The following is a 17,808-nucleotide window of genomic DNA, read 5'->3' on the forward strand; positions in this document are numbered from 1 at the left end:
AGACATTAGCTCATCTGTCATATACTTGACACTTGAACATGTTCATTACACTGAAATATCATTACCCATAAAACAGCAGGGTTTGTTTTTTTAAAGGCTTATTCACCAAGTTTCAGTTACAATGCTATTTTTTGTTTTAGATAGCTTTGATATGCATATATCTATATATATCTATATCTATGTATATCTATATATATGTAAAACTTGCTTATTTCCCATCCAATGATTGTGTTCCAAGCATCTTAACAATAAATACTCATTTTTCTTTTCGTGAACTAATTGAGATTTATAGAATCACATTCACCAGTTAGTTCCTTCATCAGCTATTGTTACTGAAAACTTACAGAATGATCTCAGAAACCTTGTTATAAAAGAATGTGAATTAACAAAGGCCAATTTAATTATTTCTGCCCCACATGTTTTAAAATGACATTATGGAGTCAACCATGAATAGTTTAATTTTCTGTCTGATAAAATGTATTTTATACTTTTTTTTTCCTCTTTGTTACTTTAAGTCATAGGCAATTACCATTGTTATAATTCAAAACTGCTGAATATCAACATATTCTTATGGTTCAGCCTGATACCTTTTACTATGTGAATTCTTATATTGTAAAACATAAACAGTGTATATGATATGCATAAAAATGGGAAGGTAATAGTATGAGCATTAGCAATGACTGTATCATATCATAAAATGAAGGCTAACTTAAAAAATTCCTTTCTGTAATACCCATGTTTCTAAAATGAATGCATAGTACTTTTGTAATCAGAGTGTCATCACTTTTTACTTATAAAACTACTCCTGAATATGAAGCAAATAATGAAAAATATCATGTATAGGTGCTCCTTTTATCCAGTGCATCTCCGAACTCATAATTATTCCAGAACTTAATGTGAGCTTGAACATACATTGTTTAGGGTTTTGTGTGTATAAAAGTTACACATCATGTTCCCAAACTACACTTAGCAGTCTGTGAGCTGTTTACCTTTACCATTGTAGTGAAGGCTGCTGTTCATCACAAAACCATATTTCTTCTTCCTGACCATGGGCAGAGACTACAGTTCCTAGTCTCAGAATCAGATGATTATAAATCTGTGAAGGATGGTAAAGCCATATGAAGAAAGAAGCCTCGGTAAATACATTACTATATAGAGAAGAGCCCCCTGCCAATGAGAAACACCTAACTTAGTTAAATAATCAAGAAAACAAACTGTCATTGTTATTACAGCCTAGCCTACCCTTTCTAATACAATCGTTCATCTAATGTGTACCGGGGAAGGAAAAGATCTCTTCAGGAAAAAAATCAGTTATGAAGTGATAAAAAATGCAAGATTTTTTTTAAATATTAGAAAGGTTTATATAACAAATTATAAAACCATAAGTGAAATGTCTTTTGAGTTAGTAACTGTGCTAATTATGGACACCGGTATCTCCTCTTGTTACCACTATGATACCTCACATGACATCAGGATGCTTTCCTTTAGCATTTTTAGCGGTAGTGAAGCTCTAATGTTAAAAAAAAAAAAAAGACTTCTTTTTCTTTTGAAATTTCTAAGATGCCTTGCATAGTTTCTGAAGATAACTGGATTGTCATTCTTTATTCCTATATACACATTCTTTATTCCTATATACACAATGTGACTTTTTTTTTCCTGGATAGTTTTCAGAATTTGTTAATTTTTTTTTTAATAATTTCTATTTAGGTTGTGCCTTGGTGCAGTTTTCTTTATTCTGCTTAGTTTTGTTGAGCTTCTTGGACATACAGGTTACTATTTTAATGAATGTCAATTATTTTTTATAGTTTTTTTTAACATATTGTATCCTTGGACATTTGAAATTCTCTGTTGATGTGGGTCTGGAATTTTTTCTCTCCCTCTACACAGTACTTGAAGGGCAGTTTAGATACTGCATTCTTTAAAAGCTTTTTATACTTTGTAAGGATGGGTTCATAGTAGTTTGACTCAGAGCTCCTTTATACCTACAACCAGGGCTTGACTTTGCTTGGTTCTCTGTTGGATGCCTCAACTGTGCAACAAGGTCGCTTGACTCTGCTGATTGGAACCCAACATCTGTCTGGTTTGCATGAGCTTTAGAAATTATTTAGATATACAAATCTCAAGAAACTTTTTTTTTGGCCTGGTCAAGTGGAGTTAAATCCTATCTGTGTGCCCCTTAAGATGTATCCAAATCCTTGAGGGACCCCTGTGCATATTTCTGGAGTGTTAGTTACATAGATTTTTTTCCATTACTTTGCTCCTAAAATTCCATCTAGTTTGATCTCTCCAAACTTCAGTATCTATCTCCTCAGTTCAGCAAGGCTGCTGTGTTGTTCTGCTTGGGTGTCTACTGCCTGTGTCATAATCAAACAAGGCAGCTTTTTTTTTTGGTGGGGGAGGGTATAGCTCAGTAGTCGAATATGTGCTTAGCATGCATGAGGTCCAGGGTTCAGTCCCCAGTATCTCCATTAAATAAATAAATAAATAAATAAACCTAAATACCTCCCCCCAAAAAACAAAATTGGTTTTAAAATTAAAAAATAAATAAATATATGAAATTTAAAAGGCAGGCCTTACCTTTTTAGGCAGAAAACCAGAGAATTGTAGTCTCATCTTTATTATTTCCTCTCTCTCAAAGATCATAATACTGCCATGCCTGTCATCAAATATCTGAAAAACAGTTCTTACATATTTTGTCACATTACTAACTGTTTATGTTAGGAGGACAAGTCAGGTGCCTGATACTCTGTCATGTTTGAAGTTTTCTGTAACTGTTAGCAGATAGAGCGACCCCTGATTGGAAAGCCCGCCAAATGTGTGGGCAAGATCCTCTCCTTAAATGTGTGGGTCCTTGCCCCCTAGCTGAGAAAGAATTCTCAGTGGAGGCAGAGAGACAAAGTGAAAAAAGGAGCTGCTTTACTGCTCAGAGAGAGGAAGTTTTAAAAAAAGCAAAAAGAAAACACTCAAGAGGGAAGTGCTCAGCCAGGGAGCAGATCAGGACGGCTCCAGCCCCTGTCAGGCTGGGGTGTCCCTTAATTGGATGCCTCTGCCATCCTTACCTTCATTCCAGTGGTGCCAGTCTTCTGTTACTGGCTCTTTCCTCCCATGAAATTCAGCCCTGAAAAAGAAACTTCGGCTGGAGAAAGGGAACAAAGAAAGAGATACTGGGGCATGTCTGTGGGAATCAGTGCTGCACTTGTGGGACGCAAAATGTCTCGTATGGCTGTGTCCTTGGAACCAAGGAGCCAGCTGAGGGATGAGAGAGACAATCTGTTTTTTAGCAGCCTGGCATTTCCCTTCCCTTGTTAACCAGCCAGGGTCAGTAAGCCTGCCTCATCACTCCTCTCATAATAAGGGTTTGTTTTTTCTTTTTTTTTTTTCCCCAACGTGAAGTCCATTAGCCTCAAGATGCATTTATAAATTTGGATGAAATAATGGGTACATTTAAAGTTGCATTTTTCTAGGAAGAAAGTCTGTAGCTTTCATCTTTCTCAGAGATCCCAGCCTGTATGAGTGTGCAGTAGTGGTTTTGTGATCTCTGCCCTATTCTGGGTTGGTGAATATACAAAATGCTAAAAAGGGGGATTAATTGAGTGAAAGTACTGTTGAGTGATAGTGAATAGATGCTCCAGTGGCACTTAGCAGGTGAATTGCAAACCTTTACAGCATAAGCCTATAAGCTAATGGAATGTAGTGGTGTGTGTAAGTGGGGTGTATAATAGAATAACTTGTTCATAGTTCTGAAAAGAAAGTAAATGTTCGGTAAGTACAAAACAAACATATATTGAACTTTGTACGGAAGATGCTGGTGGAAGTAGTGGGAACAAACACAAATGTTGAAAATTGGTGGCACTTCCTCTCCAGTGATCACAGACCACATTTGATTGATGTTGTTTGCCCTGTTTTAATTACCTTTGGCTATATGTAGAAATATCAGTATGACATATAATTTGCTCTTCTTTCATATGTTCTACTTTATGTATATAGCCCACAGATCCTAGAAACATTTACCGTAAATACAATTGTTAGAGTTTTGATGAAAATAATTTTAGTTGAGTCACATTAGGGACACCTCTTTCCTAAGATAAGCTTAAAGATGATGGTAACTTAAGATTTTACCATTTATTTATGTATTTACTGATAAATGAATGGAGAATATGATTAGTATTAGCAAAAAATATTTAAAATCAGATTTTATAGATATTTAGCAATATAAATACTATTTAAGTCTCAAATTTTAAAGAGTAGCTTTTTTATCTCAGCTTTGTTAGAGATAAATATTTAGAGAATAGAGTTTATGCTTGTATGATTTAAATATTTATTAGTTTGAGGATTGATAAACCTACGGATATTATCTGCTCTTATATTGTGTTGTTTTTTTTTCTGACATCACCAATCTTTAAGCCATGTCCATTGGGAATGTAAATTAACAGTATTTTGAAGTCAGTAGGCAAAAATGATAAATATGAGAATTTGGGGGGGTGGAGGTAATTAGGTTTCTTCATTAATTTATTTTTTAATGCAGGTACTGGGGATTGAACCCAGGACCTCATGCATGTGAGGCATGCACTTCACCACTGAGCTATACCCTCCCCCTAACAGACAAAAATGAAATGTGACTCTTCAAACTCATCTGTTTAGGATCTAGATTTTTTAATTTATATTTTATAGAAATCGGAGGACAGTTGTTCCTAGTGAATTTAAGGAAATGGCTCCACTTACTGCAAAATTTTGCTGTGTTCAGAATGAAGAAATTTAGGAGAAAGTTTTAAACTCCCAATTTTTAAATATAAAAGGTTATAATTTCAATTTCCAGTGTTCTTAAATAAAATGTTAGTATACTTTAGCTTACACCTACCTCCTCCAACTTATGTTCACTCTACCTGTATGAATACGTACCTTCTCAATATTTTAATTGAGTTGCTTATGAGGCATTTGGCTTTGCAGATATGTAGATCAATTACAGCATCCTACTAGCTTTAGGGGGCCCAGCAACATAGAAATCCCATTCATTTAAAGAAATATTACATTAGCAATAAAAGTTATATATGAAGGATATTGAAATCACAAATTTCATAGCTCTCTACAATAAGGGCTGACTCTAATCATTCCCATATCTGTAAGCTCTGCTGAAACAGCAAAGCAGCAGGATTTTGGAACTGGCTGTGAAATTAGATTTTTTCCAACATGAGCAATGAGAGCTGTCATAAGTCTGATCTGTAAAGGAAAAGAAAATCCAAAACTGTGTTATCATGGTATATTTCTATCTCCCCTGAGTATTTTCTCTGATCATAATATGCAAACAGTTGTGTACAGACTGAAGTTGAAATTTTGGGAATTTAGATGTTTTTAGTAAGATTTGAGTTCTAAAATTCCTTTCCTCTGACAACACTTTATGAAATATATGCCTAATAAAAAATGTGTAGATGAGTCTTAGATAAAAACTAAAAACTTCCCCTGTGTTCTCAAAACACTTTACATTTCCCCCAAAGAATTACTATTTTGTTATTGATAGAATTAACTATTATGGAGCTTTCTAGACTGTGCATTTTCTGATTAGCCACAATAATTTAAAAGCATTCTCCTCACTGTGTGTCTTTCGTTGTATCAGTGTTCAATATTAGTACAAGCTCATCACTTACATATGTAAATCAGAGTTGATCTCTTGACGTTAGACAAAAATTGAGTTCAAAATTTGACTTTGTGTCACATAGTTTGTTACTGGGCAGGTTATATAAAGTCCAAAAGTCACTGCATTGGCTTCTTTAAAACAGAGATAATTATACTTCCTTGCTGTTAGGATTGTTATGAAGATTAAATAAAATGGTTTAGGTGTGCTCATTAGAAGAGTACTATGTATGGGCTTTGTAGTTACTCATTGTTTCTGCATTTCTTTTTATCCCTTTTGGTGGACTAACCAGGACCCCTGGGCTCTGGCTGCTCAGAGGACGAGAGCAGATATTCTTAGGCACATCTGGACCTGGTTCACACTAAATAAACAATCCTGGAGCATCTGAAGATTGACATCAACCTCACAATAGAACTTGTATCTTAGAAATAATCCAAAGAACCAAATGGGTAAGAGCTCCTAGGACAGGTTTTTTAATTATATTTGTCTCAAAACAATTGACATAGACTTTCTCAACTTGTCACTAAAATAATTATAGAGCCATATATAAAAGAGTGTGAAATCAGAGAAAAATAGAGGAATGCTAACAGAAATCCCAGAATCTGGATAAAATATTCTCTAGCTATAAAACTGATAGAATGTCTTTACAAAGAGCAACCATTGTACAGGCATTACCAGAACAGAGTGGGACAGTTGACAGAGAAGGACAAGAAAGTCGCTTGGCTCCCACCCCAAAGTCCTCTTTCTTTGTTTCAGAAATGCAGTGAGTAGCAGGTGCTCTTACCATGGGGCTGCTTGATTTGGTGGAGGAGCAAACTGCTGCCCATCACTTCTCATCCTATTATTTCCTTTCCTTCTAAATCTATTCTGTTACTGAGACCACCAGAAATGAACCAAGGGAAACCATTTAGTGTGCAGATTTAACATGCAGAATATAGTCAAGGAAAAAAAAATCAGAAGTGATCGACATCTTGTTAGAGTCTAGACTCTAGAGATATATTTTCAAGTTAGAGTATAAGAAAGTTTCCCTGCCACCAGACAGAGAGGGGAAGAGAGAGAGAAGTTGAGTGAGAGGGGTTAACAGTAGGGAGAGAAAAAGAAGGCCTCTCCTAGGCATCCTTGCAATACTAAATACTAGACAAAATAGAGAAAGTTATATTTAGTTTTGAGGATAATAACGATAATTTGGCAATGAGATCAGCTGTCTTACATGTTTGAAAACAATGGAAATATTTTCTACTTTAAATTGGAAAAAATTGACTTTATTATAATAAAGCTTTCAGGGGACTGTATTTTGTGAATTTATGCAAAATATCAAATCACAGTTGCCATATAAATTTGGTTTACTCTCTGTTTTGTCGTGTTAATGTATTTCTTACCGATTTTCAGGCGACAGACTCTGTAATATGATTACTTATCCTGATTTTGCAGTGATATTGGCAATATTAACTCCTGATTATAAATCTGAAGAGAGCAAGGGTTCACAGGTCAGACAAGTATGAATCCACCTTGAACCACTATGCCTGGGTGTTCATTCCTTGTGCTGACATCTGATACCATTTATTGTCTGTGTGATGGGATTAGTGGTTAGAGGTGTTAGCTCTGAAGTCAGATTACTTGGATTCAGATTCAATATTCATATTCACCAGTTGCAGGGTATCACAAAATTGTATATTTTTTCTGGACTTTGCTTCCCTTTTCTGAAAGAGAGAAAAATATGGCTGACATCATTGAAATAATAGAGTAAAGTGCTAGGAATACTGTCCAGAACATAGTGAGGATTCAGTTAACTAGATATTGTATATGTGTTTATAAATGTAGTATCTTTGTATGTAATTAACTATTAACATAATGGTCAGGAGAGAGTAAATGTTCAGAGAATGATAGTATTTATCATTACTGCCTCCTTTGATACCAAAGAAGGCTATTTCTTCATATTTTTGTGTGTATATGACAAAGTTGCAGTGACATGATAAAAGACTTGAAAGCAAGGATCTTTTTTTTTTTTTGTCCTCAACACTTAAATTGTAGGTAATTATTAAATCATGTGATGTGCTAGATTCATCTTGTGCCATTATCATAGGTGACTGAGCACATCTCTTCTCATCCTCAGCTTCTTGTTCAGTGACATCATCCTGTTGGCTTCAAATTAGCCATGGCAGGGCTAGTTACATCATAGAAATTGACAGAATCCCACAAATTAGGGTCTCCTCCTATGCCTGAGAGGAGTTTGTGAACCATTTATTAGCACATCTCTGATTAATATCCATATTGATGTGAAACCAAGGCTCCATACCCATCTTGGTGACTCTTGGCCAAGTTCACGTATGAGGGTTATCTGTATTTTTTTAATCTTGTTTTGTTTTGTAGCGAGTACCTCAGTCAGTTTTGTATCAGTGTGGAGCCATGGTTGGTACTGACCTAATTCAGAAAAACTCCAACTGATTCCCACAGGAGATGCTGTAATTATGCATTAAACACTATGTTGCATCAATCTAGGGCACTGAGATTAAGCACATCAATAATCATTTTCACATGGATATATCTATATTTATATTTTTAAGACATTTTTTATTGAGTTATACTCATGTTACAATGTATCAAGTTCCAGTGTAGAGCACAATTTTTCAGTTATACATGAACACACATATATTCATTGTCACATTTTTTTCTCTGTGAGCTACCACAAGATCTTGTATATATTTCCCTGTGCTATACAGTATAATCTTGTTTATATTTATATTTTTTTATCTATCTCCTCACACATAATAAAATGTGTGAGGTTATTGATTTCTACTTGCACACTTATGAAACTCCCGCTAATCAATACTGGGTTGAGATCACCGACTCTTACTGTGAGCGTACGAGCATGTTCTTAATCGTTTTGGAGCTGAAAACTGGAATACCTACAACAGCATTTCCCCCACTACTTTGTTTACAAAGAGTCATGTAGGATGCCTGTAACAGTTCAGAGTCCGCTTTTATTCTAGATCTGTTGAGTGAGCATCTCTCGAGGGTGAGCTGGGATCTACATTTTCAGTCAAGAGTCTCGATGGTTTTTCTGATCTGGCAATTTTGGGAACCCATAGCTGATAGAGACTAAGTAGGTGGCTTAAGTGGGTGAAGCAGGGTGAGGGAGGCATGTGAGGGTCTGAGAGGACGCCTTGGCTGCAGGGTGTCGTGCCAGCTACCTTCACATTTTCAAGATAAGCTAGAAATATGTAGTTACATAAAATACTCTGATTTTTAAATATTGACAAATTACTCATTGTCTTTGTATTGTTACCATCCAGGCCGACTTAAACCTTTTAACATACTAGTGGTTTAAAAAACATATTTACCATCCCTCAAAATACTGAGAAAAGGTAGCAGTGCCTGAGAAAAGTCAACTGTGGTCCCACCTCTTCTCTGTCTTTTTTCATCCTCTGCCAATCCCCTCCACACTGCTCTCCACTGTTTCCTGTTCATAGTAAAGGAACATTCTGCAGTACCAGGAAAGGACACTTGTATCTTTCTCCTATCCCTGGCACACAGTAGGTGCTCAAGTGATAGTTGCTGAATTCTCCTGAAAGTTTTAAAGAAATATTTAGGCATTCTCTATAGAGAAATGTTTTTCTTATATAAGTTTTTAAATAGTGATTCTACTATTTGGGTATAAAAAGTGACTTGGATATAAATAGGATCATTTCGTGTAAAAGGGTGGAGTCAATGGGAAGCAGTTAAGACATTGACTTCTTGGTGATAGAAGAAAGAGTCTTAATATCTACCTACCTTTTTATCTATTGCTTCTTTTTTTCCTTACATTCCTCCCCAAAAATGCAGTGTAATAATCAGATACAGAAATTACCTGTAGTTTATAAGCTCCAAGAGACAGAGAACATGTCAGTCTTTGTTTTCATCGTACCCCTAGTGTCTAACATAGTGCAAAGAATGTAAGATTCCCTCCATAAACACGTGTGAAGTGGGAGAAGGAATAAATGAACCAAGTGGTGAAGCCCTTCTCACACTTGCTCCTGTTAATCAGGCTGTTGTCATATCAGTTTGATTAAGCACATATAGACCGACTTCTCTGATAGGCTCTGCTGTGCTTTATAGAGTTACTACAGACTGGCCTTATGCTCGAGTTATTACAGACCATGTGCAAATTCATATGATGGTTCTTGGAAAAAACACATGTACACACGTTTACTGAAATGGAACTCATCCTTTGCATCATGGTTAGTGTGGCTTGTCTGACAGTCAGGGAAGCTACTTGGCTCATAGGGAACTACTGCTCTGTTGGGAGTTTAAAAAAAAGTTATCAACTCTTTCTTTGTATAATCCCTGGAAAGAGAGATAGAGTGAGTATTGGCGAATTTAAGGAATATATATTATATGAGGAAAGAGTAGAAAGTGCCCTGTTTAGATAGGTTCAAGGATGCCTTCTGGGTGCAAACCCCAGTCCTGCTTCTTGGTAAGAGACTGAAACTAGCATGTTAAAGTGGCCGTATATTTGTATTGCTTTTACTCAGCAATCTGATTTTACTAAAAAACATATCTATTTTTGTATGTAAAGTTAAAATATATAATATATTTTTAAAATTTTCTGGTCCAGTTCCCAGATTGAGTCATACATTTTTGTAATAAACTATTATTTTTAAGGTGTAGAGTTGTTTCCGTTTTCCCTTTATAGCTGTGTAAACTCACTATTATTAGAGTTTTCTATGGTTCTGAAGTATTTCAAAAGCCATCGTATATGATAAATGACTCGTTTCATCCAGCAAGATATGGGATAGAAAATATTAGCCTTGCCATACTGGAGATTAGTTTAATACTTTAGGCTATTTCCACATGATCTCATTTCAGTGATATTATGTATACAAAATTACTTTTCAAGTATTCTGATATTTTCATTGGTTCCTACTGTATCACTGTAATAATGACGACACTGTCTAAATCATAGATATTAAATGTCTTGAGAGTGTTTACTCTCAAGAAAGTAACAGAAAGCCATGCATTTGAACTGCAAAATTGTAGAACACCTTATAAAGTGAATGTATTAGATTTGCTAAGGGAAGCATTAAAAGGCAATGGATATAAATTGAAAAACATGACTATTTCACTCTACTGAAACCAACACATAAATAGATATGTTTTTCAAATAAAACTATAAATGACATTGTAATAGAACTTACAAAGGAGCCATCAAACATATGCACGTATCAAAATGAGCTTAAGCAGCAGCATTAATATGGGAAAGAAAGGGAAGCAGAGGCAAAGGGAACAGTTTGTGAAATACAGCTGGTTAAGGACTGCAGCAGAACATTCAGGTTATCATGCTATCTGGGTTGTATCCGTCTTTTGCTCCCTCTTTGAATCATTCTTTCACATTCTAAATCCATATGATTCATAGGAACAATTGAGCCCATTGGGAGTTTCCCTAGCTTAGTAGAATGCTATGTTGGTGCCTCTAAAAATATTGCTTGAATGTCTTATTACCTTCAACTGAAATTGTAAACATATCTAAGTTACAACAAATAGTAAAACTAGCAAAACAGCAAAGCTGCTTTTCTTAAAAGTGGGAAATGCGATTTTGCTTTGTTTTTGTAACTGTGTAGTAACTAAAACTTGAAGACATATCCTGATAGGTTTCTCCATCTTTGTTCTTTATGGTTTGGCTTTTCTTCTCACTGCTACTCAGTGTTGCAGCAGTTGACAGTGGGCTTGAGTACTGCCTGGTTTTCAAATCCTGCCCCTTACTAGTCGTGTGACTTTGGCTTAGTCACTTAACTTTTTTGAGGCTCTATTTTCTCAGATATTAAAGGAACTTAATAGTGTATCCCTAATAGGACTGGTATAAAAAGTAAAGAAGTTTTTTGAAATGGATCAAATACTTAAATAGTAAGACTTGAAACCATAGAACTCCTAGAAGAAAACATAGGGAAAAGTTCCTTAACATTGGTCTTGGCAGTCAGTGTTTGTGGATATGATACCACAAGCACAGGCAATAAAAACAAAAACTAATAAATGTGAGTCCAAACTAAAAATCTTCTGTACGGCCAAAGAAGCAATCAACAAGATGAAACAGTAACCTAAGGAGTGGGAGAAAACCCTTGCAAATCAATGGGTGCAGTGAATGTTGATAAAATTTAACACCCATTCATCATAAAAATTCTTACCAAAGTGAGTATAGAGGGAACGCATCAACATAAAGTTATTTATGAAAAACCCACAGCGAACATCACACTCAACAGTGAAAAGCTGACAGCCTGCCTGCTAAAACCTGGAACAAGACAAGGATGCCCACTCTCACTGCTTCTATTCAAGTGGTGGAAGTCCCAGCCACAGCAATCAGAGAAGAAAAAGGAATAAAATGTATCCAAATTGGGAGGAAAGAGGTAAAACCATCACTATCTATAGATGACATGATACTATATATAGAAAACCCTGGAGATTCCACACAAAAACTACTAGAAGTGATAAATGAATACAGAAAGGTAGCAGAATACAAAATTAGCCTACAGAGATCTGTTATATGTCCTTACACTGACAATGAGATATCAGAAAAGGAAAGCAAAAAAAAAAAAAAAAAATTCTTTTAAAAACTCATCAAAAAAAATAAAATACTTAGGAATAAACCTGACCAAGGCAGTGAAGGACCTATGTGCTGAGAATTGTAAAACACTGATAAAGGAAATTAAAGATGATTCAGGGAAATAGGTATCTTCTGCTCTTGGAATGAAAGAATTAACATTGCTCAAATGACCATACTGCCCAAGGCAATCTACAGATTTAATGCAATCCCTTTCAAATTACCCAGTACATTTTTCACAGAAATAAAATAAATAATCCTAAAGTGTATATGGAAGCACAAAAAAAAAAAAAAAACATAATTGCTAAAGTAGACCTGAGGAAAAAGAGCAAAACTGGAGGCTTAACCCTGTCTGACTTCATATAATACTACAAAGCTACAATAATCAAAACAGCATGGTATTGGCACAAAAACAGACATGTAGATCAATGGACCAAAAAAGGGAGCCCAGATATTTATTTATTTATTTATTTATTTATTTATTTATTTATTTATTTATTTATTTATTTATACACGTACACACGTACACACACACACACACACACACACATACACATATATTTGCATCACTTTACTGTATACCAGAAACCAGTATAAATTTGTAAATCAACTATACTTCAATAAAAAAAAAATGTGGATATTCTAGCTACTGTTACTATGATGAGTGGTAAACTGTCCTTTATCTCTGACTCAGGATTTTTGTGCCATCTGCCAACACCAATAAAATTGTAGCAGGCTATCATAGTATCTTGAAATTGAGGTAAAATCTCAAATATTTACTTAACAACTGTTAGTAAATGTATTTATCCATTATAAGTTATATGTGTTATTGCCTTTTCATATTTTCTGTGTAGGGAACACATTAAGTTCAATTTTATTCAAATTTATAACATTTACTATGTTTGGGGGACTACTGGGCAGGCATCAAAACTCAATGCATTTGTTCAAGGAATGGGTTAATCATTCAATAACAATGTGACTATAAGTCTGAAAGCAAACATTCAGTTCTCAAAGATGTATGGCTATAGGTGCTTTTGGTGACCTATATGGTGGAAAGGAACGTGTTAGTAATAACCTTTAGCTATAAGGAACTTTTTTAGATTAATTTAATAAACATGGACATTTCTTGTCTACATAGTTTGCTCACAGTGCCCCTACTACTTCAGCTGCCTTCCCTACCTTTACAATTTCCATCCATCTTTCTTGGTCTATCCTCTGTAAATGATTCCCAGATTATTCAATCACATGAAATCTCACATCCCTTTGTTTAAGTTGCTCTTGTCTGTAGCTCAATTACATCACTTACTAACACTGGCCTTGTTTTACATGCTTTTCTTGTCTCAGTAGATTGAGTTCTGGACAATACAGTTATGTCTGATTGATCTTTGGATCACCCACTGTGCCAGGCACCGTGTGTGTAATTGGAGGTCAATAAATATCAATGTAATTAAATGGAATGAGGCGTTATATTGTACTGCTAACTGATTCTCATTTCTTTTGCCACTTTCTTCCTGATCTCTTCCCCTTTACTTGTTTTCAATTCCATTGGTCCTTAAGTGTGTTAAAGCCAGCAAATTCTTTCCAGAAATTATTTCTTACAGACATCTAGACATCTGGGGGTGCCACATTTGTTGTATTTGAGAAAAACAAAAAAGGGGAAATACAACTTAGTAGCATTTTAATATCTGTGAGAACAATGACGTCCAACAGCTTTTCAACCAGTTTGAACGTGCACATGGTAAAAAGAGTGAAAGCCAGATCTTCTCAGTTCCCACAGATGGAAACACTAGATGTTGAGAACTGCTGGGAGTTGACAGTTACATCTCTTTAGGAAAGTGGGAAAGAAAAATGAAAATAGAAAACCTTATCAATTGAAATTGCTTCAGATCAACATTCAGTGTGAAGATTTATTATAAAATGTGATTATTTGAGTGACAAGAATAATTGATTTTTTTTAGTGCCACCAAAGCTATGCCAGATAAGCCTTTATTAAAAATGAAATATTTTGACATAGGAATTCCACTTGTGTCCATTTCTGTTCAATACATATGTTGATTAACCTGAACTTGCCTGTTTACTTATAACTGAGAGGCTGAAATTTCAATATTTGGACTGATTAGAATGGCAGCTGTCACATCAAGTGTAATTTTAGATTACAGCTTTAGAAAGCAGTTACTGAACATTGTTGAGGATAGAGTACACATGATTTATAAATTAGGTTAGTAACCATCATTTCTTTCATTTCTATTTATAGAATCAACCAAACATCCCTAATACAAATTTAAGAAAACTTTGTGCTATTTTGACATCCATTAGATGAGGAAGAGTAGGCAAAAACAAAATCAAACAGCTAGAGATGACTGTTTCCAGGGAAAGAGATGTACCCATACCTAGTCCTCTGGGCCTGCCATCAAGGAAAGATGCCTTAGTTCACATTCTTAGTAAATCTACTTGTGCTGTAACTGAGCAGCATTTCAGGTAATTCTGTTACATTGTGCACTTTTAGATGTGCTGAGTGCCACTGTCTTATATAAGGAAAGTTGTAGCGGAGAACAGCTTTCTCTAATTTGTGAACTCTCAAATGAGAAGAGGCAACATCAAAGTTTTGGATGATTTTTAATAAAATGCTATGAAATACCTTTTAAAATCTAAGAACAATATAAGCTAATGAAATAGCCATTAGTTGTATAGTGATCATTAATATTAAATTAAATGGATTTATCTCATTTTAGAACATCTTAAAGACACTGATTTCATGGGTTGTTTGTACAGAAGATACTTTGCATTCTTTTCTAGCATTTAAATTAATGGACTTTCTCTTTTAGAGCAGTTTTAGGTTTACAGAAAAGTAAGTGGAAATAACAGAGACTTCCCATATACCTCCCCAGCCCAACCTCAGTCAGTTTCCACTCTTATGACCATCTTGATTCATTTCAGCCTGTCTCATTTGTTACAAGATAGGATGCACTTTGATTTTTAACTAGTAGAATTTGGGGAGGTCCTAACACTATATCCAGTGGTAGACATGATTGTAAAATACTGCAACTAAGTAGGGTGGTTATTAACATTATGTAGAAAATAATTTCTAGTAACCACATTTTTCTTCTTCTTCCATTTGTTTTGTTTTTAATCATAAAAGAGGATCTTTTACTCCTTTGAATTCCATTTTAATTTCTCTTATAGGCTTTAGCTGACATTATGAGCCTCTGTCTCCATTCCCCATGCCCTCGTACCTCACTGAGGAAGAACGTTGGTAGCAAAACACAGGGAAAAAAATTAGAAAACAACAATTATGAAAAGATCTAAGGCTAAATACTGACCAAGCCAAACTGTCACGGGCAGTGAGAAGCAGGAAATTTGTATAAAAATAAGGCCTGCTTAGAAATACTACCCACATTTTATGTTATGTATATTTTGAACAAGTGCATATTGAAAAAGAGTTTCTGCAAATTAGTTATAAAAGCCTTCATAGAAGAAACATAGTTCACATCGTACAGATGAGGAAATGAGTGTAAGACAAATCCTAATCTGACCAGAAAGGATGCAATTCCTTATTCACTCCTAGCTGGAGGCCGTACTATTTCTAGAACAGAAGAACTGGAAACTTATAAAATAAGCTTTTACTGCCTATTATCTGTAGATTTATATGTAAAATTGTGCATGCCGACTATTTAGTAAGCACATATAGCTACTATTCTATCATGTTTATTTGAACTTTCTCAATAAATCGTTTGAATTATCATCATAAATTTCTAAAATAAAGAATTACCATGGGTAGGTATAGTCATAAGTGGATATCGATGCAGGTAGAATCCTTTTGAACATTGCAGATTCGATTCTGTCTCCCTGGGAGGCACACTATGTTAAATTCTGCTTCAAAATCTTATCCTTATTTGGGTATAATAGAAATTACATGTGTACCACAAGATCACATTTCCCTTCTTTGAATTTTTTAGTCAGATAATTGAAGAGCACTGTAATGTTCTAAACAACAATAATTTCTCAACAAACAGCTAATTCTTATGACTCCCAATATCCTAATGTTGCTGTAAGCTGACGTCTTCATTTATTTGTAAATGTTACTAATGCCCATTAGAAGTTTTGAATTAAGATTGTCTCAGAGACTGTAATGACTTTTTTTTCATTGAACTCAATTTATATTGGATTTACCCTTCTAAAAATCCCCTTTCCGAGTTCATACAATACAATTGGTTGCAAATAATGAACTAACAGCATTATTCAGCATGTAAATATGGTTAGTAATTGGATCTTTTTATTGTATTGTGTTCCAAGAATTGCAATTACCCTGTACTCATACAGGATTTTTTGTTCCTTGTTTAATTTCCTAACAATATCTATTAGACCTAAAATTGAATTTAAAATTCCAATTAATTTGGAGACTGGATGGCAGTCATTTTTGATGGCAAAATTTACTTTCTAAGTCTTCCTCGCTCCATTTCCTTTACTTATTCTTATATTGATGTACATCTTTAAGAACACATGAATTTCACTTATGCCATTTCCCTCACTCACCTTTATTTGTGCCTATGGTAAACTGCTGGGAAGACCTTTCCCAATTCTGTGCAAGTTCAGATTCCTGAAATACGTTACATAAAGCTATTTTAAAAAAAACTTTTATGAGTATTTTTCAGCAAGCTGTAGACTAACAGTATCAGTGAAGAGGACTCAAGTCTCAGGAAGTCCATGGCTAATTTACTAGCAGTGACTTACTTCTTACATGAAAGAAAAGAACATTGTTAAATCAGATCCCAAGCCAATAAACTAGTTAGTGAACTTTCGACTCTGGTTACTAATAAATGAGTAATATGTTAATTCTAAATGAGACAGGTAGAAACTAGATAACACATTACCATTTGCATTGCAATGCTTGTACTGCTTGTTACACATGCGATTATATACCTCTGTCCATTTATGCCCTCATCCATTTTTTATAAAAAGACAGAAAAGAAAACAACAATAACAATGGTGTGTGCCTCCCCTGTGTGAGTTATAGGAAGAAATATAAGATTCTCTTGAGAAACCTAAAACACTATAGAGCATAAGATGATCATTGACTTTTCAATCAATTGATCAGATTGCTCGCAAATGAGTGCGATTGACAAAAATGAGGTATCTGTGACGTTAAACTGACTGTCAGATGACTACCTGTTACTCAGGCGTAAGTCATCAGGGCTTATGTTAATCCTTCTACAGACACCAATTTTTCAAAGTTCTAATCACTGACGGAGCCTACTAGAGAACTACTAAGTCTAGCATTCTCGCAGTATGAAAACAGAGAAACCACATTCTTCTTATATGCTGACAGTAATTTCTTTAATGCTCTTCCTGTTCGGCATAGGACATAGTTTACTCTAGGCAACCGGGGTGGACATCTGTGGGTACAGGGAACAATTCCTTTTGCTAATGAGCACTGGTGCCTTCGTGACAAACAGATGATGTCTGCTGATGGTTTGTCCCCTCCAACTGCCTTGGCTGTTCAATTCTCCCAGATTTCTGTACAAATATACTCCATTTTAACACACTTCATCACAAATTTCTCATATTTTTGGAAAAGCCTCACCTAAAACTGCTTTTCCCCATTACTTCC

At 35.0% G+C, this 17,808-nt stretch overlaps 1 long non-coding RNA gene and 1 other non-coding gene across 3 annotated transcripts in view; one reads left to right on the plus strand and one right to left on the minus strand.

The window, feature by feature from the left end:
* LOC141577438 (uncharacterized) overlaps window positions 1-17,808 on the plus strand; it is a 551,160-nt gene that overhangs the window by 174,955 nt on the left and 358,397 nt on the right. The window lies entirely within an intron of this gene.
* Window positions 4,521-4,592, minus strand: TRNAV-CAC (transfer RNA valine (anticodon CAC)). Its single transcript has one exon. It is a non-coding gene; the product is annotated as a tRNA-Val (tRNA).

The sequence above is a fragment of the Camelus bactrianus genome, chromosome 4, assembly GCF_048773025.1.
Source record: "Camelus bactrianus isolate YW-2024 breed Bactrian camel chromosome 4, ASM4877302v1, whole genome shotgun sequence".
Taxonomy (NCBI): domain Eukaryota; kingdom Metazoa; phylum Chordata; class Mammalia; order Artiodactyla; family Camelidae; genus Camelus; species Camelus bactrianus.